Source organism: Sus scrofa, chromosome 15 (genome assembly GCF_054392235.1).
Source record: "Sus scrofa isolate SSC_HxYL_T2T_F1_AM1 chromosome 15, Sscrofa_HxYL_maternal_Yorkshire_Landrace_v2.0, whole genome shotgun sequence".
NCBI lineage: Eukaryota > Metazoa > Chordata > Mammalia > Artiodactyla > Suidae > Sus > Sus scrofa.
The window spans coordinates 81648860-81675421 of NC_139397.1; the positions used below are offsets into that span (position 1 = coordinate 81648860).

At 38.0% G+C, this 26562-nt stretch overlaps 1 protein-coding gene across 2 annotated transcripts in view; it reads right to left on the reverse strand.

Annotated features, from left to right (window-relative positions):
* The window catches only part of RBMS1 (RNA binding motif single stranded interacting protein 1), a 216541-nt gene extending 206055 nt beyond the window's left edge, over positions 1 to 10486 (reverse strand). For both annotated transcript variants that reach the window (XM_085001221.1, XM_085001220.1), the window contains exon 1: positions 10337 to 10486. The gene's annotated coding sequence lies outside the window, so the exon portion shown is untranslated. The remainder of the gene's footprint in view (positions 1 to 10336) is intronic.
* Between the last annotated feature and the right edge of the window lie 16076 nt (positions 10487 to 26562).

Consider the following 26562-nt stretch of genomic DNA (forward strand, 5'->3'; position numbering starts at 1 on the left):
AAACAAAAGTGAGAGTACTGGATAATGTTTTCTTTGTCTTTTTGTTTCCTTGTTACCAGATTCAAGAGCTGTTTGCTTGATTCACTGCAAGAGAAAAGAAGGAAAGCTGTGATGAGCTAGAGGGGAAAGGCCCTACTTCTTGGAAAGTCTTGGACTGCTTTATAAAAATGAGGGGATTGGCTAGGAGGCAAGGGAACCAGAGATTATCTGTGAGGCCAGCCCAGGAAAAGAAAACAGGTGAGTGGGAAGCTAGTTTCAGGAGGGCTCCCAAGGCCTTAATCCCACAAGAAGCTTGAAAGCTGACAACTCCCCCCTTTGCCAATCCCTAACCCACAGAACTCCACAAGTACACCTCACATCTCTTCTTGAAACCTAGTACCCAGTCCTAGAAGTTCAAAGCCCTGTTGAGGGGTTTGGGGGAGCTCCTGTCTTCCCCACTGTCTCTCATCTGAGGTAGGAAAACCTCCTCAGTTCACTAAAGGGGGCAAAGATGGGTTCCCAGAATCCTAACTCTGAATACCCACTCCCCTCCATCAAGAAGGGTTGTCCCGTATGGTGATTCTACGGCAGGATCAGCATAGAACAATTATATGTGAAATTATAAAGTGGGTTACTTTCATAGGCTCTTATGGCTTGGCTATGGACCCTATTATTAAAGACAACAATTTATATATGAAATACACTAGATGAGCTTCAAGTTCTAAATAATGGACAAGTGGCTTTTTTGGAACAAAACTCATTGGAAACACAATTCACTTGTAAGATAAGGTATACCCAATCACAGAACAGATCACCTAGGTATCATCTGCCCAGCTATAGAATTTTGGCTCTAGAAGTTTCTCTGGTAGACAATTCTTTCTGCGTTGTTGTTGCTGTTATTAAAAGTATGCAAGTAATCATGTGGAATAAGACCTGAGGTTAGGAACTTTTTTTTTTCTTTTGTTGAGGCTGCCATTTGTAAAACAAGGAAATTAATCAAAGCTGTACTTTGTAGGAGGCAGAGAGGGACTTGGGAATATTTCAGTTAATGACCTGAAAATAAAAACTGGCAAATTTCTCTTCTTATAAATGTCTGCATTTGTCAAAATCATGTTTTGTGGTGAATCCAAATTATTGTTGGGAAGACAAAGGTAAAGTTGCTGTTACTACAAATTTCCAATAAAATTTACTTTTCCTTAACCAAATTAATTTATCTGAGACTTTATTTCAAAAACTGTGAAAATATTTCATTGTTATTCTACAGATTAAATAAGCATTGAGAGGTTCTCCAGCACAAATATACTCCCAATTACAACTTTCAAAATCACCATATTTTAAAAGTGTTAAATAGGGGAAGAGTAGTGGTGAGAGTGGACATCCTTGTCTTGTTCCTGATCTCAGCGGGAATTCTTTCAGCTTTTCACCATTGAGAATGATGTTTGCTGTGGGTTTGTCATATGTGGCCTTTATCATCTTGAGGTAGGCTCCCGTTATGCCCACTTTCTGAAGGGTTTTTATGAGAAGAGGGTGTTGGATTTTGTCAAAGGCTTTTTCTGCATCTATTGCAAGGATCATATGATTTTTATTCTTCAGTTTGTTAATGTGGTGTATCACACTGATGGATTTGCGGATATTGAAGAACTCTTGCATCCCTGGGATAAATCCCACTTGATCATGATGTACAATCCTTTTAATGTATTGTTGGATGCGGTTTGCTAGTATTTTGTTGAGAATTTTTGCATCGATATTCATCAGTGAAACTGGCCTGCAGTTTTCTTTTTTTGTGGTGTCTTTGTCTGGTTTTGGTATCAGGGTGATGGTGGCCTCATAGAATGAATTTGGGAGTATCCCTTCCTCTGCAATTTTTTGAAATAGTTTCAGAAGGATAGGTGTTAGCTCTTCTCTGAATGTTTGATAGAATTCGCCTGTGAAGCCAATCGGTCCTGGACTTTTGTTTGTTGGAAGTTTTTAAATCACAGTTTCAATTTCAGTTCTTGTGATTGGTCCATTCATCTTTTCTCTTTCATCTTGGTTTAGTCTTGAAAGATTGTACTTTTTTAAGAATTTGTCTGTTTCTTCTAGGTTTTCCGTTTTATTGGCGTATAGTTGCACATAGTAGTCTCTTATGATCCTCTGTATTTCTGTGATGTCCGTTGTTACTTCTCCTTTTTCATTTCTAATTTTATTGATTTGAGTCCTCTCTCTTTTATTCTTGATAAGTCTGGCTAAGAGTTTATCAATTTTGTTGATCTTTTCAAAGAACCAGCTTTTCGTTTCATTGATCTTTTCTATGGTTTTCTTTGTTTCTATTTCATTGATTTCTGATCTTTATGATTTCTTTCCTTCTGCTAACTTTAGGTTTTGTCTGTTCTTCTCTCTCTCTCTAGCTGTGTTAAATAGGGGAAATAGTATAGTGTCATTTGAGGAACTTAAATGTAAGTTTATTATCTAAAATTCATTTTTGATGACTTTGATTCCCTGCCCCAAAGGAACTCAAGTTAAGAAAAAGCACAGAATTCCATGCTGTGTCCATCTAATTCTGCCCATTCTAATTAGTACTTTTTTTAATTCATAAAAAATCAAAACTGGCATCATGTAAAAATGGGCCCACATACTTGCAGAGCTGGGAACATGATGCATTCTTCTTTTGAGATAAATAAAAATTATTTATAATATCTATGAAATGATCTAGTTTTGATACATTAAAAACCTTCCCTGAAGTCACTCTATTTTTTGGACCCAGCAGCCCAACAGCACATGTGGTTCCATGGGTAGTCACAGAGGATAAGACTCCTGAAAGATCTGGCTCCACTGCAGAGGTAACAGCTTATTCTAAAAGAATTAAAGCTAGGTAATGACCAAATAAAGAGAATTAAAAAGCTCTAACCATGAGAGCTCAGAAATATAAAAAATCTGTTATTTGCTAAAGAAATGACACATTATCACCATATAGATTGCAGGCATGCCATTATGTAAGCAGCAACATAAAAAAACTCCAAACAAGGCTAATAAATTAGGAGAAAGAAACATTACTTCAAATGGTTTAAACACTAAAATAACATTTCTATATAACCATTAGGTCATCATTTAAGGCTTATATTCTCAGCCTGTCATAGCCCTAGCAGGTTGGCTTAATAGCACATTTATAAGCATAAAACTGGAAAAACAGTAATATAAAACAAGGTAATTGTATATGAAACTTTGAGGAGGAGTTAAAGTAATATTCTTTAAAATTCTAAGTAGTCCTAAGAGGATCACATTGTAAAAAATATACAAAGCAACAAAACAACAGTGATTATCAGTTCAAGGAATTTTCACTCATTAATCCAAAGCCCAAGTCTTTCTAAAATTCCCAGGTTTACTGTAACTTTTGTTAGCACCTTGCTTTTTCTCACAATATACATGATAGTGTTTTTCATCTCACATACAGATCTGAGTGTCTTCCTGTCACTCAGACCCTTGGTTGGTATGCTACCTTCCTGGATGTACTATGTTGTAAATATTCTTTGCTTTATTTCTTGAAGTGTGTCTATTTTGTTTTCCCTGCCAGTGGGAGAGCAGGGACCAGACAGTACGTTCCCTAACCTTCCCCAATGTCAAGTGCAGAGAGCAGTACTCTGGGGTCACTCAGGACACAAGATCAATTAGTTAGTATTTCAGCCCTTCATGAGCCACAGCAAATTCCCACAAACTACAAGCTTAAAATTTAGCCTAATTCCACAATAGCCATGCTCCAGCCATTGTAGGAAATCACCCACCAGATGCTCATTTTGTGTGTTTAGAGTATCAGATTTAAAAGCAACTTAGCTGTTCATATTAACATCATATTAGAATCTTGCTTTTCATGTTTATCATCCAGAAGACTGTTCTCCATCCTCTAAAGTGGTAAATGCATTCATTTAAAAACTAGTTAAAAGACAAACAATAAGGTCCATAGCACAGAGTGCTCTATTCGATGTCTTATAAATCATAATGGAAAAGAATATTTTAAAAGTGTATATATGTATAATTGAATCACTTTGCTGTACAGAAGAAATTAACACATTGTAAATCAAATATACTTCAATTAAAAACTTAACTGAGAAAAAATAAAATAAAAACTAGCTAAAAGACAATGTATGGAGAATGACAATGTTTTAGACTGAACATTTTCTCCCCTAGGAGGTCTATATGTTGGTTTTTGTCTTCTTTTTCTTTCTGACAATCTTTAACACACTTATTTTCCAATGCCTGTTTGAAAAATATCAATATTCATATAATTATGTTAAGGGCACTAGGTGCATTAAGCAAAAACAAGGAACTTGATTATGCAAGATACATGTTTAGCTAGTTGGCTTAGCTGTCACCATTCCCTTTACACTTTTTCCCACATATCTGCCTGATCAAGAAATTACTTAGTTTCTGTTATCAAATCTGTGTGCATACTCAAATTTGCATGTATGTTCAACACATGAGTTTCTAAGAAGACATTTTGCTGTGCATCATCTGACCAAACTCCCAGTGGTAAACATCTTTATCATCCAAGTGCTGCTTCTCACGAGGTAGAGAGTTCCACCAGGTTTTACTATTTACTTGTTAAAATGATACAGCAGAGAAACCAGAGCATTTACATTCATTCCACATAAAATCCCTAAGCCTATGCTCAATTTTAAATACATAGTTTAATTTTATGCCAAATACTATGGCACTGCATCTAAATCACTGACATATCATTGCTACATTTTCTTTGAAATAAGCTATGTTACACTGAAGAAAACTCTTCCTCTTAAGAGTAGTTTGATATGTCCATGATTATTCCTGTAATATCCCAATGAATGGGATAAAGAGCTAGATGGTGAATGTCACATTAAGGGTTAAGCAACACTCATTAATTGAGAGATAATTCTAATTCTGAATACCTCAATGCTAGATTATATTGTAGTTATTATCCATTAAATGCATAAATGTTTTTACCACATCTGAAATACACTGAAAAGGGGGTTTTCTCAAAAATCAGGGAAAACTTTGAATTGTGTTGGTGGGGGCCAGTAATAAAAGGCAAAGACAGACCGAGTCACCAATTCATCATATGTAACATTTTCCCCTTTAATATAACACTATGAGATTTTTCTTCTAGCATCATATCCTTTAATAAAGATTGCATAAAAAGGAACTTCTGATTTTATAAATTAAATATTGACCAACTCATATGTGATCCATTTTAGGAATCTTACTTCATAAAACATTTGAAGGTTTTCATTATAGAAACAAAATTAATCAAAATACAAATCAAACTGTATTGAGATTTTATTAGAAAATTAAGCTGGATTGTTACATTTGTAAATTTTGATTTATAATTCTTTCCAGGTCTAAAAATTTTGCATGTACTAATTCTGAATAATAGTCACTCACAAGCATTTATTTAGCAACTACTGTTCTGTAAATCAAGCAAGGAACTAGGGAGGGTCGATACGCTAAAAAGAGACATATTGTTGGACAGTAAGACCATACTTGCGGAAAATAAATTTTAGGGAACCGAGCATCCAATAAAAAACAAACTAGATAAATTCTTCATCTTTAAAAAGAATGAATGGGAGTTCCCATTTTGCCTCAAAGGTAACAAACCCAACTAGTATCCAGGAGGATGTGGGTTCAATCCCTACACTCGCTCAGTGGGTTAAGGATCTGATGATGCTGTGAGCTGTGGTGTAGGTTGCAGATGTGGCTCAAATCCCACGTTGCTGTGGCTGTAGTGCAGGCCAGTAGCTGCAGCTCTAATTCAACCCCTAGCCTGGGAAACTCCATATGCCTCAGGTGCAGCCCTAAAAAGACAAAAAAATAAAAAATAAAATAAAAAGAATAAATGATACTTAAGTGTGCATATCATTTTTATTTCCATTCTAGATCGTCCTCACATGATTTTTATTCATTAAACAGATATAGGGGGAAAAAAGAATTTTCTTCTCTAGTGACCCCTTCTTTAGTAAAAAGAAAAGGAAAAAAAGGTCCCTTTGTCTTTAGCTAAAAGACCTACAACTTAAAATTTCAGTACTCCTTAAATAAGCTGGAGTAATTTAAATGTTCCCGAAAACCATTAAGCAAAATACAAAGTCTGAGCAATATATCAGTAAAATTTAAGAGGAAAAAAATCACAAAAGTGTATTACATGGAAATGACCCATACATGAATTTAAATTTGAAGCCAAGATTGCCAAATATGTAAGGTATATCGTGATACTAAATGATAGAATATTTTTCTATTTCTGTTCATGTCTTTTCCTATTCCCTTCTAGGAGCTTAAGATTTGGCACCTAACATATAAAAAAAATATATATGTTATTATGGAAATTTAAACGAAATGGCTATCCAAAGGGGAGGGTGCTACAGTGTTTCATTACCATGCATCTTCATTTTAACATTTCCATGACCTTGAGTCTTCCAACACCACTTCCAGATAGCCACCATATCTCATTCACGTAAGGAAATATGGCATATTCATTAAGTAAAATATTGCATTACTGTATTGATATCCAAGCAAACTTTACTCATCTCGTAAATGTAGTTACTTCAAGACGCAGAGCACCCCAAGTACATCATTCCACTGTACCTCCAATCCACCTTAATATATACTCAGTAGTTCAATGTATCAAATCATAACCTCTAATTTCTGGAGAAGAAGACTGACACAATATTCATTTGGCTGTAACTAAGAAAAAGTTAAGGAATTCAACAAAATGTTAATGCATTCCAAAATTCAATTCAGAAAAACTGCTTTTTTTTCTAGTAGCTTTAGTAATAAAATACCAAATTATGTTATTCATTATTTTCAGATTTTCAAGTATGCACTTACACAAAAGCTTTAAAACAAGCATTTGTTTTGGAAACAAACTTTTTTTTAGTGTAGAACATTTCTTTAGGATAGAAAAATACAACTATGAACAAAGATCACAAATGTGTCAAACTGCTTCTGGTTGGGTACATAATATTAGCTAATCACGTAAAGAGCATTTTGTACTTCCCTTTCTTCAAAAGACCTAGAATACGTATTTCAATTCCTATAAATATTTGCATACACGTTGGTAGTAATGTACGTCATGGTATCCTTGAAACAAACAGAATTCAACAATTTACAATAAGTGAAAATGTCAATATACAAAATTTGGGGTTAAAATATGTTAAAATGAGCAGAATTGTTCCTGTGTTGCTGAAAAGTAGATACCAAATTTAATTTTTAATAATATAGCATGTCACTTAATAATTTAGAAAATCCTTTAGAACCATACGTGCTTATGTTTATGAAGCTACGTCAAACTACATCTTAGAATGATTGTGTCAGGTGATAAAGAGAATCCTGCTGTGATAAGACCATCCTTGCAGAGAAACACAAAAACCTCAACAAGCGTGTAAAATCAGGTTACTTGCTATCCATGTTACTCTACACCAAGGCATTATGAAAACTTCACAATTTCCTTCATTTCCACCAATGTCTTGCCCTCCTTCCATAACATCCTCAATTTTACTTTATGTTTGATGCAGTTGTATTACTTTTTCTAATAAGTTTCTCCTTCTGTCAAAGCACAAAGCATACCAACACACTGTAATACAACTCCATAGGTTTTTGGTTTTGTTTTTGTTTTGTGGTTGTTAATGGTTAATAAACTGTAGAAGTAACTAATCTATTTTCGCAGAGAAAAATTCTAAATAAATTTTTCAGAAGAGACTCTGATTGGAGTAATTAACAAAAGAATGACTTGACCTATGCTAACTTTTTAAATCAGGGTAAACAAAAACTCATTTTTAAGTGTCATTTTCATTGGTATCTATTCCTTCTGATGAAAAGAAATCCTATCTGTTTATTCATTCTTAATTCACCTCTTGATCATAATTTTAAGTCAAAATGTCACTTCGTAAACAACCATGCCGTTCTTTAGTTTTTGATACAGCTTCCAAACAGAAGTTTCAAAACAACTCTGTCTAGCAAACACATCACTGTACTTTAAACAGTGATGTTTTCTATCCCATATTTCAGGAGGGTTAACACACACACACAGAGGCAAGGATCATCACTGCAGACAACAGATTCTAAGTTCATTAACTCTTTAGGTAGGTTAGGTAACACATTTTTAAACAAACTACAAATCAAACCAAGTCTCTATTTTTTTTAATGACTCAATACCATGACACCAAGAGACAGATTAGATAAGGGAGGAAAAAAAAAGGGCTATGTGTTCTGAACTATGCTTACCTAAAATCTGCATCCAGTCACTTTACATTTTAGGAGATGCCTCTTCTTGAGATAATCAAGATACTTTACAATAGGGAATTCAGATTTAATTATCAAACTTTAATACCATGTTATATAGGTCAAGTGAGTATGAGTGTCTTTCTCCGGAAACAAAGACATTCGGAGTAATAGGATTTCAGATTTTATAGTAGAAACAGCAAGATATGTTTTGAGAATGTCGTTTACCGTAACACAAATCAATATTAAATGCTTTATGCAGGAAGCACACTTTCAGAAATGGACCCTAAAGCTTTCTGGGATCCAACCCTAATTACTAGAGCAGGCTCTTGCCGTTTGTCTCTCTCTTCAATTATTTACAGGGCAAAAAGAGCCAAGTGGCATTGCATTAGCTATATTAAATGCTATGCACTTGGTTTCTAACTTACCAATGGTATATAAAAATTACTAGGGTGGATGTGCCTGTATAAACATGGCCTTTTTTCTTCTTCACCTGAGGGTACGCTATTTATTATTCATATAGTTAAACGTTGAATAGGCTGTCCTTTAGGTACCCAATGCTGCGCAATCTAAACAAGTGCATTAAACACATGTGATATCTAAAAAGCAATGCATTGATTACACTTAAAATTTCTTTGAACAACTTATATTTACAATGTAGCTCACCAAAATCGGGTACCTCCCTCCCGTCCATGAAAACAAATACCAAAGTGACCACACAGAAATGAATAATGCTCAACCATCTTGCTGCTTTTCCGAAAACCAAAGTAAAATGAAAATAGGAGGAGGGTGAAATAAGGCCCTTGAAGGCTAACAAATGTCTGGTCTCTATGCGGACAAGTGTCCTTTTTACATGGACAGATACAGAACTAGGGTGTAAGTACCTTAACATGGACCACACACACTTTAAGAAAGAAAAGCTTATCAAGGTTCAATCAGAGATTCTTTGTACCAGGCCAGAAATGCCCTGTGTCAGCAAGCAGAGCATGATTATAACCCCCTCAAAGAAAGTTCAGATACTGTGCCCATACTTGATTCTTTCGTGATCTACAAGGGCACCAGGAGTCAAGGGAGATGCTAATTGCTGAAGAAGGCTGGTAGCCAACTTATGCCCTCCTAAACCGTGGAAGAAGCTTCCAAAGCAGTGAAACCCTCACTCTTTGTGGACCCATTTTTTTTTTTCAAATGAATTCAGGAGGAATCAAATTCTTATTGTAAAAATAGCATAGGCCCACTAACAACGTACCCAGGGTCCCTAGAAAGCCAGTCGCAATCTGTATGCAACATGTCATCTGCTGTGTCACCCAAGAGTGTGACAAGGCCACTTTTGAGAAAGCACCACTGGAAATCGATCTGTGGTAAACATATAAGGTAGTATTTTTCTAAACTAAATACGAAGTCACTTCTTTCTCTGCACCGAAATATGCCCATTGTCCGTCCTTTGCAAAAGCTACAGGGAAGATTAAAAGGGACATCAATGAACGCTGAGTGAACTTTGGCCACTTTTCTACCCAAAACACCAGCGTAAAAGTAGAAATCAGTAACCAGGTGAAGTGCCACACCGCACAAAGATCAACGCGAGGGGCGGGCGCGCAGGGCCGGAGGCGGGGAGGGAAAAGTCCCGTCCCCCCCACCCCCAACCCCTCCAGCCCCAGTCACCGCGCGCGCGGGAGGCTGAGGGGCGTCCCCGGGGGCGGGAGGCTCCGCGCCACTCGGAGGGAAACCGAGAGTTGCTGCTCGCCACGCGAGGCCCAGGAGAAGGTGGTCGAAGATCCGCGCCGCCGGCGGGGCCGGGCACGGGCCCCAGGCGTCAGCGACCCAGCAGCAGACGCTCGACGAGGGGCGCCGCTCGGCTCGCGACCCTCCCCGCCTCCCAGGCCAGGAAGGGGCCGGCGGCTCTTTCCTGTCTAGTCTCTCCCCCCGCGGCTCTCTGTAACCCGATCCCCGCACTCCGCTCCGCGGGCAGCCGCCGCCCGGCGCGCAGCCTGGCTTCGCCCAGGCCAGCACTATAGTTAGCAACCTTCCAGCAACTCCGCCGGGGGCGGCGGGGACTAGCCGCGCGCCCCTTCCGGGCCCGAGCAGCGCGCGCCCCCGGCGTCCCCTCCTCCCGGGTCCCCTGTCTCCCGCTCCCCCTTACCTTCGCTTGAAGATACTGGGGGTAATAGTAGGTGGCGTACTGAGGGTACATCTGCTGTTTCCACACTTTGCCCATGAAGCTGGAAGGGAGCCTGCCGTGCAGGGTCGCGGGCACTTTGAGGTTTCCAAGTCTCGATCTCTCCTGCCTCTCCCTTTCCGGCGGCGGCGGCGGCGGCGGCTGCCGCTGCTCCACCTCCCAGCCCGGACCAGACGTCCTCCTCCTCCTCCTTCCTCTCCTCCTCCTCCTTCTTCTCCCAGGCACAGAGAAAGACACTGCAGAGCGCAGAGGGCACCCCGGACAGGGCGCTCCCAAGGAGTTGCCTCCCGGAGCCCAACTGCTCCGGGGCTGCCAAGGACTGGCGCTCTGGCAGCGCTCCGCTCCGGCAAGCAGGCTGAGCGGGGCCAGGAGGTGATCAATACCAGTGGAAAGTGCTGCTGCGGCGGCGGCGGCGGCGGCGGCTGCGCTCGGTGCCAGGCGGCATCTGGGGTGGGTGCGCCCGATTGGGAGAGGGGAGAGGGGCTGGCGGGCCGAGGCCGTGGGGGAAGGGCGGTGGGGGCGTGGCTTGGGCGCCGTGGAGCCGGGACCGGCTGGAGGTGAGGGCTGAGTTTTAACCACTCCTCACCTCCCAGGCTCGGGGTTGGACGGGCGGAAACCTTGGGAGTCCGGATCGCTTTGTGTTGAGGGTAAAGGGTGGGGTTGGATTTGGGGGGGACACAGCTTAAGAACTGCAGAGTGGACACCTCGTTTGCTTTCATGAGTTTTTATCTCGAGAGAGAGGGGAGGTAAGGGGGAACGAGAAGGAAATCTGATTAATCTCTTACTCTCCCCCCCAATGATTTTTTTTTTCCTTTTTTTTTCACAAGGGAAGGAAAATAATTTGGTGTCCAACCACAAAGCTGGAGTCAGAATGCCTGGGTTCTGTCCCTTCCATTCCCACCCCCCCTCAGGCCACAACACTAATTTTCTAGATGACCTTGGGAGGTTTAGTGTCCTTCGGTATGGTTTTCCCAGATGTGAGAGGTGAAATCATGCCCTCTGCACCAGAGGAGGCAAAGCGGTCGGGTGCGCGCGCAAGCGCACCACACACACACACACACACACACACACACACACCCCCACCCACCCTCACAACAAATAGACGGATCCTTCTAAGGGGGAGATGCCGCAGAGAGGCAGAACGTTATTATCAGAGGACACAATATAGACATCAGCTTTTCTCTGCCTCTTTCTAACGCTGCCAGACAGTCTGTCAACTCCCACTCAGGAGCAAGGAAACTCCCTGAGTTTGGAATATTTTAAGGCCATTTTGAAAGTCACGCTGGCATATTGTTGCAGTGTGCTTCTGTGACATATTAAAATCAATCTCTTTCTGCCTCTCTCCATCTCCTAATTGTCACAGCTCCAGACAGCCCCAGACAGCAGTGGTTCAGTTCACTACATAACTGGATATAATTTAATGGAGTTAATTGGTCCCTTAAGCTGCCTGTAGAAGACTTTTATATTCCAGCGCAACAAGAGATAATACTAAAATGTACAAATAGGATAAGTAAGAAAGCACTTTCAAATTGGAGATCTTGCACATCTAATAAAATGTAATGAAAAATTAATTTGTTATTAAATAGACCTTGATCACTTCGTTTTGTCATTTTGATTTTCTGACAGTCTGTGTTCATAGTTGCACAAAGGTAAATCAAACTGAAATGGAATGCATGATTTCGTTAAACAGTGACATTTTTATTTGATTACATTTCAAAAGGCTTAATAAGGTACTTTAAAACAATGCAATAGTGAAATGAAACCTTTATCACCTTTATATGATTTAGACAAATTTCTGGGTTATACATTGTGAAAAAACAAATTTTTGGATATGCCGGGAGGCAAATCATGTTCTCTTAAAAATAATTAAGAGTTAACCTATGTCAAATCCTACAAAGAAACTAGTATTGCTTGAGCTTCTGCTGTGTGGTGGGCCCTGCTGAGGTCAATGTCAATCTGGATGTTGGTTCAGAAGGTTCATTGTCTAGCTAGGGGAGCTAAAAATAGTTCTTTACACTGTTTCTATGTGGGACCCTTTAATGTATTTGATAAGGGAACTGATATGAACTAACCTAAGAACCTAGGAGGTCTAGGAGTGATGGTTTAGAGAAGGGACTGAAGGAGGAGAAATTAGTTAAGAACAATTTCAGGAGTTCTAGGCACGAGTTGATAAAAGAAATTACCAAACTTAGACTGTTCTACTTATTTCTGGATGATGAAAATTCAGCCTGTGTTACAAAGCCCAGAAGCACACCCACAATTATGTAGACACTTGATTTATGACTGTGTTGGTATTGCAGAGCAGTGGAGAAAGAATGAGCTTTTCAATAAATGATTCTGGGTCAATTGGCTATCCGTATGGAAAAAATGAAACTGGACCCCTGTCTCACAAAAGGGGAAGAAAAAACGTCAAGTGAATTAAAGTCCTAGATGTAAAATTAAAAAAAAAAAAAAAAAGATGATAAAGCTGTTAGGAGACAATATAGGAAATATCTTTATAGCCTTGAGGTAAGGACAGATTTCTTTAATAAGGTGACCAAGAGTGCAAGATTGATCAATTTGACTATATTAAAATTCAGAACACTGATTGATAAAGGAAGTGAAAAAGCAAGCCACAAAATAGTTATTTGTAGTCCATATAAATACAAAAGACTGACATACAGAATATATAAAGAACTCCCTAAAGTCAATTTTTAAAAGAAAAACTTGTTAAAATATGAGTAAAAGAATTACTGTGTATATTTTTTAGAGGAGGAAACATAATTGTCCCAATAACATATGAAGAGATGCTCATATTCAATAGTAATAAAGAATATACAAATTAAAATAATAAGATACCATTTTACATTCTCCAGACTGGCAAAAATTAAGAATTCTGAAAATATTCAGAGTAGGTGAAGATGAAGAAAAGGGAAAAATATCGAAAACACTGTTTACTGGAGGAAATGTAAATTGTACATCCACTACTTTAGAAAACAATTTGGCATTACCCAATTTTATTTGCACATGTATGCAATGACACAGTAATTCGAGTTGTAGGCGTATACCTCAAAGAATTCCTTCTATCTATGCACCAGGAGAAATGTACAAGGATGTTCATAATATACTGAAAATAACTCAAATGTCTACTGACTGTAGAATGGATAAAAAGGCTGTGGTATATGCCTACAACGGAATACTTTGCTGCAGTGAAAATGAATAAACTACAGTTAAAAGCATCACCATGGATTATTTTAAAATTGATGTTGCAAAAAGTAAGTCAACATAAAACATGATTCCATTCATATAAGATTGAAAAACAGGAAAAATTACTAAACAGTATGATATTTAAGAACAGGTATCTGAGCAATTTAAAACAAAACTATAAAGAAAAACAAGGCGATTATAACATAAAATTCATAAGAGTGATTTATCTCTGAAAGAGAAGGGTAAGATATTCAGGGAAGGATAGAAGGTATGGTAATGTTGTGGAGTTGGTAATGTTCCATAGTTTGCTCTGGGTTGTGGATACATAAAAATATATTTCAATACTTTTAAGTGGTTCATAGGCTCTTTCGTAGGTTTGCTGTATTTTATACTAACCCAAATTTAAAAACAAAACTCACCTTTTAATTTTATTCATAATCATTTTCAAACATATACCAAGGCAGAGAGAATAATCACCCCACCGTTCTTAGTAGCCAGCTCCAACATTTATCAGTATTTGTCATTCTTGTCCCCCCAACACACACACACACACACACACACACACACACACCCCTTTTGACTTTTCTGGATTGTTTTAAAACAAATTCCAAACATTGTATCCTTTCATCAGCAACTATTTTCATATTTACCTTTAACAAATAAGAACTTTTAAAAACACAATATCATGATCACCTCTAACAAAACTAATAATTTCAGATCAACAAATACTCAGTTCATGTTCATTTTCTCTGATAAACTAAAAATCACTTTTTGTAGTTCATTTGTTTAAATCAGGATGAGACAATATCCTCACATTAAATTTGGTTGATATATCTCTTAAGCATCTTTTAATATATGAAATTCACCCCCATTCACTCTTTAAATTCATTTTCGTTAAAGAAATCAGGTCATTTGCCCTATAGAATTTTCCACATGGCTGATTGGAACCTTATGAAACCTTATGATGGTGTCGTTTAAAGTTGATGGTTAGTTCTAGAGGTTTAATTATGTGCAGATTCACTTTTTTGGGAAAAGAACGCTTAATAGATGGTACTGAACACACATAGGCGATCTGATGTCTATCATATTGCATTGAGAGAGACACATAAGGAGTTCTCCTGTGGTAGCAGGTAAGGATCCAGTATTGTCATAGCTGTGGCATAGGTCAAAGCTGTGGCTGGGATTCAGTCCCTGGCCAGGGAACTTCAATATGCTGTGGGCACGGCAGAAAAAGAAAAAAAAGAGAGAGAGAGAGATGCATAATGTCTGTATGTCTCACTTTTAGTAGTAAGTTTTATTGGAAGTTCAGGTATTATCAGTTTGATTTATCCATTAAAGAGTTACATGGTTTTAATAGTCATTCATAAGTGTTACCTCAATCCATTATTTCATTAGGTGTTACAAAACTGTGTTTTTTTAATTTTATAATTCCTTCTGCACTTATTAGATGGAAAATGTCTATGAAGAAGAATATTTCTCTCTTCAATTCTTTGATTAATGTAAAATACAATGATCACAGGAAAAGCAGGAAAAAATATCCCCTATTTACTAATTTTCAGAAAAATGAGTTGATGCCATAGGAAACTCCAAAGCTTACCAGTTTTAAGTAACAACATTCTGAACTTGTGGATTTTTATACATTTGATTTGTTTCAATCCATCACAATCATTATTCTTGTTGATGCTCAAATTGTCCCATCTTTGGCCAATGATGAAACCCTTTGAACCAGCTGCTGGTCTTTTTTTTTTTTTTAAAGCAGACCACAATAGTCTTTGATAGATTTTTTGCTTTCTGGCATTCCAGGTCCTGGTACAATAAATGCCCAAACCCAAATCAGCTATTTCTCTAAGAAACTCAAATCATCTTGCTCTTAAAATTTTCTTAAATAATAACGATTTCTTTAAAATACATTTTTCATTGTTATTACATTTGGGGGAAGGAGCATATGAAATACTCTTAATGAAATTTGTGCCAAGATGGCCCTTAGCAGAGTATGAGCCATTGAGTGATTTTCCCCAGAGGAAGTTAAATGTTTATGCCTTCACTGGCCTTTAAGAAGCATCCTCTATGTGCAGGACATTGGGGATACTGTTGACTTGGTGTTTGCCTGCTTGGAGCTTACAATCTAGTGAGAGAGAAATAAAACAATAACAAATTGTGATAAACTCTACGAAGAAAGAAACAGGCTAGTAGGAGGAGAGTGAATTTGGGGGAGTTGAGTTAGGAATTTTAAGTAGTCAGGGAAAACCACTTTGAGGAGACATGACAAATGAGATGGGGGTTGTGTCTCCACAGAAGCAGCGCCATGTTAAAGACACTGAGGCACAAATTGTCCCATCCAAAATTGCCAATCTGGTTTCACTTATAACCAAAGGTAAACTTTTTTTTAAATTACAGTTAATCAGAAGTGACCAAGCAAATTAACATGGATAAGCGCCTTTGTTCTAATGCCATCTGCCTGAAAGTATTGAAATAATTGAAGGATAAGTTTAGAAACTTTGCTACAAAAGGTCCCTGTGCTAGAGCATCGGTGAATTGGAAATGGGATTTAGATTCATTAGAAAGATGTCACGCAGAACTTGGAGAATTTCCTTCCATACTAGGTAACTAGGTATGTCTGTCATACATTTACTGAACATTTAAAACAGCAAACTCACACAGTTTTTGTAAGGTGAAAGTGTGACTGACATATGTTAGACTTCTTAGAGGGTTAAGCAAATAAGAGAGCAGATAAAAGGAAACCAGTGGTTAAATGTGCAATGGAGTTTTGTCATGAATAGGGGGTTGTTTTTAGTCTTCAGGGAAGGTTATATATAAATCTTCTAGCCTGATGTTTCTCAGATATTTATCCTCAGACCTTATTTTGTGAAGCCCTGTCTTAAGAGACTAATATCTTATTACCTTTATAAGTAGCAATATATGTTGACATTTTTTCCATCAAAGTGAAACACAAATTTAAAAATTCTCAAAATGTGTCCTTTATCCTTTGCCAGAGTTCAAGAAGCACTGTTAAGTTCACACTTTTTATCACAGCTCTAAACTCCCTTTCTGACCAGACCTTTCCATTTTTCCAGATTCATTTCCCTCCACTGCATGTAATTCTTTTCTCCCCTCCATGCCTGCTGCTTCTACTCCTCACTGAATTGTTGTTACATCTCTAACCAGCTTTGGCTTTTTCTGATCCACTTGCTTGGAGCATCTTTTACTTTTCAAATGCCTCTCCCACAGCATCTAGTCTGAATTTCTCCCTGGAACACCAGTTATCGAATTAACATGCAAATTCATTGGAACTCGTAGTAAGAAATGTTCTTTAGATGCTGAGAGGTCCCTTCCCATTTAGAAATTCAGTGACTTTATGATTTGCAAGAATGACTATGTAACAACCACCTACACGTCCACTCGTTGCCCTGGTACATTTTAGATCAATAAAAGGAACGCACGTCGTTCAACCAGTGGGTACTAAACTGCAGAAAAACTTTCCTTCAAGAAATGAAAAAGACAAACAGTAGACATGAATTAAAAATTGTATTCGATAAATTTATTAATGAGGGCTAAAATTGGGCACAGCCAAGGAACTCAGTTACAGTGAGTATTAATAATGCTGATAGGAGTGGACTACTAGTCCTAAATTTAGCAAGTAATGCATAGAGTTGGATGTTGCTCTCTAAGAATTCAATGGAACTAAGGACTCTGGACTATCAAGAACACACATTCCCCCAGTCAGCACTGCTAGAGATGGGTGGTCTATAAACAAGGTTTCACCTCTTTATCACCATGGTCCAGATAATCATCTCCACAAAAGGTGAACAAAATAATTTATAACCAAGCACCATCAGTATGCAATGGTCTGGCCTCTAGAGGCAAATCAAGACATAGACCCACCTCTCAAAAGAACCAAGGTTCCCTGATTTGCACTCCTTAGCTGATCCTATGAATATATTTGTAAACAGGTTACTGATAGGTATTCTTATAACCTTTGATGACATTAAAACCCCACATGATTAAAAATTTTCAAAAGTTGAGGGAATAGGCCAGCTGAATGGGAAGGGGAAAAAATTCTCTCACTTTACCATCTGATTTTTTTCCTAATAGGTCAGCTGTCCTTGAGTGGCTATTTGTTAGAAGGAGGCCAATATTTCCTAAAGATAGATTTTCATTTGGGGGTCTTTCTTTCCAGGTTTTTAAAATGCTTTTGATAAAAATCTTTTAGTGACATGATTTATAAAGAATGTTTTACAAGGACCAACAAAATCATGTTAGTAAGCATGTGTCAACTGAGGGTTATTTTTTTCGACTGTAATTTCACTCTTTAAAGTAGCCTGACCCTTGCAGCAGTATGTTTAGATGCCTGTGTGAGGTAGACTGTGATTTCATAATGTCATAATCAGAAGAGGTCAAGAAAAGGTGACTGTGCTCCTAATATTTTAAGACTCTTTTAATCAGAGGATGTTTCCAGCATGTTCACCAATAAGAGAACTTCCAAAGAGGTATCACAAGAGATAGAAGAAAAATTTTGCCTTTCCTTAATTCTTCCTCCCTCCCTCCCTCCCTCTCTTTCCCTCTCTTCCTTCTTTTCTTTTTTCTTTTCTTTTCTTTCTTTTTCTCTCTCTCTTTCTTTCTTTGTTTTTCTTTCTTAATAAACCCAGCAGTAACAATAGAAGCTACTGACAAATGCATAACATTAAACTATGCTAAATTTATGAATAAAAATCAATAATTTATGTAAAATTATTATCTAGAAAAATATGGAAGTACATGTGTAAAAATTACAATAGTATGTAGGGTGTATGAGAGTGGATAGTTTTTGTTGCTTATCGCTTTAATTTTCAATGTTTATTCATTCCATTGTTTAGCACAGGCCTACTGAGTGGACTGACCCTGTGTTAATCAAGAGGGCACAAAAGGCAAGTTGGGTATAGTTCCTGTCCTTGAGTGGTTCTCAGTCTAGTAGTGAAAACAGACATGTAGACACAATTGCTCCAGAGCGTGGTGAGCTGAATAAGGAGGAGGCACTTTATTTGGACTGAGGATCTCCCATGAAACATCTTTAGGAGACTTTTTGGCTATAGTTTGTGAATAAAAAAAGAATTGACCAAGTAAATAGGAATTCATCTGGAATGGAGTGGGAGTAGCATTTAAGGAGAATTGGAGAATTCTGGATGAAAGATGAGTATATGTAAAAGTGTATTGTATGGTTGGAGAACTACAAATCCTTCCTTAAGACTTACAATTCTAAGTATATGCAGAGGTGACTTGAAGCTGGAAAGGCTAAATGGAGGCCAGCTCATGGCAACCTTATTTGAATACTACTGTGCAATAAGTGAAACTTTCCAATATTTCCTGTATAGGCAACATGAACTTGGGCTTTATTCTGCGGGTATGAGGGAATTATTAAGGGTTTTACACAATCTGACTTACAAGGTCAGACTTAAGACTAGAAAGATTACATTGTCATCAATATGGTAGATAACTTCAATGGCAATGGGGGAATCAGAAATTCCAGGTATGCTAGGGAAGAGATGACAATGGCTTAATCTAGACTCAGGATACATAAGCAATGGGAACTGTCCCCTCTGGACATAAGGCAATAAGTGAGTGTGATGTTTGCGATAAAACATTCCTCCCTGAAAAAAAATATTTTGTTGGTCTAAATCCCCAAAACCTTCCATGGTTACTCTTGGGTTTTAATTATTGTATTAGGTATATATTGCTGCTTAACAAGTTAGCCCAAATTTAGCAGCTTAAACAGCATACACTCATTATTTCACCTGGTTTCTGAGGGTCAGGAGTTTGGGAGTGGCTTAGCTGGATGATTCTGACTCAAGGTCTCTCATAAGATTTAAAAGTTGTCAACTGGGACTATAGTCACTTGAAGGTTTGGGGCTGAAGGATCCACTTCCAAGCTCACTCTTGTGGCTTGCCTGACACCCTCAGGTCCTCTTAATGTGAGCCTTTCCATAGGACTCTTCTGCTCATGACATGATGACATGACAGCAGTATGTACATATATACAGTTCTCTCTCTATATATGTGTGTGTGTGTGTGTGTGTGTGTGTATATATATGCATGTAAGAAGTGACATACTATCAGTTCTAATTCTGCCATACTCTGTTACAATGTTGTCAGGGACTGATGACATAAAAATGTGAGTACCAGGAGTGGGGCTCATTGGAGGCATCTTGGAGTCTGACCATCACAGTATAATATGTAGAAAGTTCAAAGGAATACATTCTTGATACTTATTCTTTTACTTCCTCTACTTACTTACTCATACATGGAAGTTAATTCAGAAAATTACCCATTAAGCAATGACTCCCCATTCCTCTCTCCTCTCAGACCCTGGCAATCAACAGTCTGTTTTCTCTTTCTATGAATTTGCCAGTTCTGGATATGCCATGTAGACAGATTCATACAGCATGTGACTTCTATGGTCTGGCTTCTTTCACTAAGCATGCTTTTGTGGTTCATCCACATTGTAGCCTGTGTCAGTACTTCACGCCTGTCTATGGCTGAATACTATTCCATTGTGTATGTATACCACAATTAGCTTTTCCCTTTATCCGTCGATGAATATTTGGCCTGTTTCTGTCTTTTGGTTATTGTGGGTAGTACTATTATGAACATTTATGTAAAGACATTTGTTTGAGGGAAGAGGAGATTGATTTTGAGGTGCCAGTGAATATGTGAGTGAATGTGTGTCCAGCAGGTATTTGGATTTGTGGGTCTGAGTTAGAGGTCAGAGATGGAGATAGACTTGGAGTCTGCAACAAGGGATGGGTTGTGGTCAAGATCAAGCAAGAGATAAGATCACCTAGGGAGAGCACACAGAGAAAAAAAGAACAGCAGATTGAAGGTAGGAGGTGTCAAAATGTTTACTGTGAATAGGACTTGGTAAAATCTCTAGACATGCTTTAGTTTAATACTTTGAATGTAAGCATCAAACTAGTTCATATTAAACAGAGCTCCTCATTTATTATTGACCTATGGACTTTGTAGGATCACACAACTCCCTTCAATAGCTTATTCAACAGGTTAGTTATTTTTATTACCAAGAAATCCCTTCTTTCTAGGTGCTCAAATTGCAATTTATGACTTTAAGAAATCACATCCTGGCCCATGGAGGATGGATAACATTTAGTCGCTGCTCTGTGATACAAATAACTTCTAAGGCATCTTTGCTATTGATTAAATAATTTTAGGGCTTTCACCTTTCCTTTAAATATTTTCTAATATTTAGATGCATTTTCTGGGTCTCTCATAATTTACTACATTGTGATTCAATTGGATAATCTAGTAATGCACTTTCTTATGCTGAATAAACTGTGTGCTCTACCCAGCTCTTACAGTCCACCCTACTTTGACGGTAGTATCATGTTCTATGACTATAAAAAAGAACAATTGATTTATCAGTATCTTTAACTTGTGTTTCATTATAATCCTAAACCCCTCCATTGATGCTATTTCTAGATTATTTCTCCTGTTATATTGGCAGAGAGTATTTTAGGGTATGTTTTAATTAATGCTGCCTTTGTACTTTTCTACCCAAATTCTTTGTTTACATATATCTCCAATTTATAAAGAACACTTTCAATTTTCCGCTTGTATTTTTTATGTTGATAATCTTGTCATCTTTGCTATCTTAGCAGAATTGAGAATTTTCTTAATTCCATTTTGTCACAGATAAGGAATACTGAACAACACTGGGTACCTAAAATTCACCTCAGTGTGGTAATTTTCTATTAGATTGACACTAAGCTGTTTACCTGCACTTTGAGGAGACATTACTTTCCATCAAATTACACTTCTAGGATTGCATTAAGCTTTTTACATTTTCAACCTTCCCACTTTAATGGATACTGGAGCATAAGCAAGACTATAAAGTTGACTGGAGGACTAAATTCCAATTCATACAAACTTCAATCTTTTCCATTTTCTGCATGTACCATGCAGAATGCAGTGACTATAAGCCATCCGATCTTTGTCAGGACTTTCTGTGTTTGGTATATATTGTGACTGACGCAGCAACAATAACGAAATGTGAGTAATCCCACGCTGTCAAGATGCTTCAGATGGATTTTCTTGTATTCAGGAGAAATCTGGCCCAGGGGGAGGAGGAAATCCAATCTAACCTGCAGAAGGACTATACCTGCACCCTGATATCTAGAAGAAAGTAGGTCATACTTCTGAGTAACAGGATTACAGGGCAGTGGTATTAGGATACTCTTAACTCTTTGAATGATAGAGCCAGTATATACTCAAACACCCCTCAATGAATGCTGTGAAGGGAGACTATTTTTGGTGGGGAACTGGCATTGGTGGGGAATGGGCAATGTGTGGTGAGCTCAGGGCACCCCTGCGCCACCAGGATCCAGCCTGAAAAACAGGCATTTTCTGACTTCCTGAAGGTAGGCTTACATTTGATTTCCATGGATCTTTCGCACTTCATAGCTCTTGTACAATGTCAGCCATTTACTAAAGTTGTCTCAATCTCTCAAACACTCTGCTTTGTAGGTTCCTACCTTTGCAGATGAGAAGACAAAAGCTGTGTGAGGTTCCATCTTGTCCAAGGCTTCAGAGCGGAGGAATCAGGATTTGAACCAAGTTCATACTCAGTGGTTTATGCCTGAATATTTCACTTTAAGCAGAGATACAACATAACAAAGAAGTGGTTCAGTTAATTTTATAATTGATTTTGAAATGAATAGGCACATTTATGTACATTTTCTGTAACACTATGTTGTTCTCAACCCTTATCTTGTAAAAGCGCCTTCTTATCTTGTTTTGGTTGATTTCTTTTTTTTTTTTTTTTGGCTGCCCAGTGGCATATGGAGTTTGAAGCTCAGGGATCAGATCCAAGTCACAGTTGTGACTTACACCACAGGTGGTAATGCTGGATCCTCAGCCCACTGTGCTGCGCCAGGGATTGAACCTGCATCCCAGGGCTCCAGAAACGTCACCTATCCTGTCATGCCACAGCAGGAACTCTTATGTCTTCTGATCTTAATTCAGATATAATTACTCTTTTTATATAGTTGTAAAATCTTTAGCAAATGCACAATTTCAACTTCTACCTTTCTCAAATAAATTTTCATTTACATTTCCCCAACTTGTGTAGTTTTTTATAGTTATAATTTTACTGGCTACACAACAATAGAGTCAAATACCAACTCACTTTTTAAAAAATTCTTACTATTGGAGTGAAAATTAAGACAGTATAGCACAAGTACACTTCAGGAAAACAAGAATTACAGACAGACAAAAAAAGCAAAACAGAGGGTGAGTATTTTCTTAAGGGAAGGATTCAATATAGAATTCCTTTAAATAGTATGCTCCCCTGGATCCTCAGGGGATTCAGTTTCCTAAAATTAAGAGTTACACACTTTCCTAAAGGTCTAAGACAAGATGATTTCTGAGTTCCTTTCTAGCATGTCATGACTACATGCAGATTGGGTAAAATGAGGCTACCTCTATATTCTAGGGCTTTTCAGTTTCAGAAACCTACAGGACTGAAGGATGTGTTTACTTCTCAGACTCTGGTGGTTCAATAAAAACTCGGAAGAGCTTTTCTCTCATTTACTCCCACAGTGCTGAGTCAAAGCTCTTCTGGAATCCGAGCATTCCGGGGACATCCGGGGCGGCGTGGGGTCGTCTATTCTAGTCGTCCCTCCTGCCTCAGTCAGGACCACACCCAATCCAGCCGAGACACGTGAGAGTCTGTCCTATTTTTAACAAGACCCAGGGGCTGGGAGCCTTCTTCCTTTCCCAATAACCCCATTTCAAATCCAATCCACACTTTCAGTTCGATTTTCACTCAATTAACAGAGGTCCTCCATATACTTCTTACAAATGTTCATCTAAGAGATACTTTTCCCTGAATTTAAAATTAAGGAAACAGGCATTCCCATTGTGGCTCAGGGAGTTAAGGACCCAACATGGTCTCGTTGAGGATGGGGGTTCCATCCCTGGCCTTGCTCAGTGGGTAAAGGCTTAGGTATTATGGTGAGTGATGGTGTAGGTTGCAGATGCAGCTCAGATCTGCACTGCTGTGGCTGTGGTGTGTAGACTAGCAACTGCGGGTCCGATTCCACCCCTAGCCTGGGAACTTCCATATGCCACGGGTATTGCCATTAAAATAATAATAATAAAATAAAATTAAGGAAATAATAAACATAGATCAAATAGAAAATAAGATGTATTTTAGATCGTGATTTTAAGTATATTAGTATAATATCATATTATGATATAACATTAGAGTATGCAATGACAATTAAGATTTCCTAAGGCCAAATTCTCTAAGTCTAAATACGTATCTTAAAAATCTTAAGGAGTTCCTTGGTGTTTTCGTCGTGGCGCAGTGGTCGGCGGATCCGACTAGGAACCATGAGGTTTCGGGTTCTATCCCTGCCCTTGCTCAGTGGGTTAGGGATCCGGCGTTGCCGTGAGCTGTGGTGTAGGTCGCAGACGCGGCTCGAATCCCGGGTTGCTGTGGCTCTGGTGTAGGCCAACGGCTACAGCTCCGATTCGACCCCTAGCCTGGGAACCTCCATATGCCGCTGCGGGAGTGGCCCTGGGCAAAAAGACACACACACACACACACACACACACACACACACACACACACCCCTTAAGGAGTTCTTGCTGTGGTGCAGTAGGTTAAGTATCTGGCATTGCCATAGGTTGCACTTGTGGCTTGGATTTGATCCCTGCAGGTGTGGTCAAAAAGGGGAAAAAAACCCTTAAGACACTTGACTGGGAATATATGATTTGTATAAGAGAGAAAACGATACATCTTTCACTCAACCTACCCCCACCAAAGATTTCATTTTTTGCTTTGTGAGATTAGATTATATTTAAGTGAGATTATATATTTGAACAAAGTTATATTTAAGATACACAGGAATGAAAACCACTCTACTCCTATACAGAAACTACGGTTTTATTTTTGCTCAATGAGGTTAGATTGCTTTGGTAAATCACTGTTTACCATTCTGCTGGTGTTTTGCTAATTGCCTTTTATTTAGTTCTTACACATATTAGGAAATGAAAATTTTTGAGGAGATATAAAAGGACAAAGATCATTCAAGGTTAGAAGTGACTACTTTAAGTGGTACCTGATCAACATATCTTTAATGTTTTCCATCCAGCCTTCTCCCCATTTGATCAAACAAATCAAATTTTTGTTTGATCTTGCAGGGGACTCTTTATAGATGAGGGCATGCTTTCTCAGAGCATCCTACGTTACTGCTGTAGTTTCCGCTAATTTATAATTTTATTCTACAAAAATAGATCGGTTGTCTTCCTCTGATATCAATATTCTGACAGGCCTGGTTTCCTCTTTTTATTTTTCTTTTAAAATTCCTATTTTGAAGAATGTAAACAAGACTGAACAGTCTTCCTTGATCCTGTCTGGTTTTGTCTGCATTCTCTCTGTTTTGGCACTGAGGCTGATATGTAGCCACAAGTGCTAGATAAGAATTCTTTATCAGATTCAGCCATTCTGCACATGATTAATTTTGTTACGGTCAAAACAAAGTGTGTTTTCTAGGTTCCTCTGGCTGTCTCTGCATAAAGCTATTCCTGCCCGTGAATCATCCTAGTTTGTGTGTAATAGAGTATATCTTGGTTGAAACAATTGTTTTTTTTCCAATCCATGCTACACATTTCCTGGCCTTTCTAGGGTCGTATCTTCATACTTATGAAAAACAGTTAATATCACTTTAACAGGTTGTCTTGGTCTTTTCTCATGAATTATAAAATCCCCATAACAAAACTGATTTTATTTTTCATGTTATAATAAATGTTGAGGCAAGTTACATTAGTAAAAAGTAGAAAAAGAAGTTAACAGTCTGAATCTGATAAAAATAATTTTTTTAAGTGAAAAAAAGATATTTTTCTCTTCAGGTGCTGGTAAAAATTTACAAACTCCTCAACTGCAATGAAGTTTTATATTTTACCAGTGCTCCATGGGTCTATGACCAGCAAATATTACTGAGTGGTTAATATGTCTACAGACTTAGAAAATTTAGCCAAAGCTGTATTTGCTTATCATTTTAAACTGCAGTGCAGTCTCTTTATATTGTATATGCAGATGATTTGTCATGTGAGAGTTAGGAGACAGATTTGAACCCTTATTTCCTCATTATTGCTATGTAATCCTGGGCAAGTTACTTGACTTCTATGTGCCTTAGTTTGCTCATTATAAAATGAGGGAAGATAAAATCATTATACTGTATACCTTCAACTTATACAGTGCTGTATGTCAATTATATCTCAATAAAATTGGAAAAATAGGAAGTTCCCATTATGGCTTAGTGGTAATGAAACTGACTAGTATCCAGGAGGATGTGGGTTTGATCCCTCGCCTCCCTCCGTGGATTAAGGATCTGGCATTGCAGTGAGCTGCAGTGTAGATTGCAGACATGACTTGGATCCTGCATTTCTGTGGCTGTGGTGTAGACCAGCAGCTGTAGCTCAGATTTGACCCCTAGCCTGGGAAGTTCCATATGCCACAGGTGTCACCCTAAAAAGCAAAAAACAAAACAAAACAAAACAAAATTGGAAGAATAATGAGATTAATAACTTTTCCTACTTATAAGTTGTATCAAATGAATATCAAGAAATATATTTATATTCATATCCTATGAATATTATAATGTTATTTATGCCGTAGGTATACATCACTGAGAAAGTTATCTGGTAAATAATAAATAATAATATGTTAGCTATTATTACTAATTTTAAAATGTAAGATCTCATTGCTGCAATTTTTATACTGATCTTGGACATTGGCAAAAATTATAGTGTTAGGAAGTAATTGTCCAGAGAAAATCAATTCTTCATAGACATTCCAGACAGCACAGAAATTCCTAGAACATGTGCAAACATGAAGAAAAGAATTAATCCTTTATTGAATAGAGTTATCACTATTTTGTGATTAACTGAATCTTAAGTTAACTGTCATGAAGAGTCACAGAGGTAACTCTGACTTCTGTGAGATTTCCAGA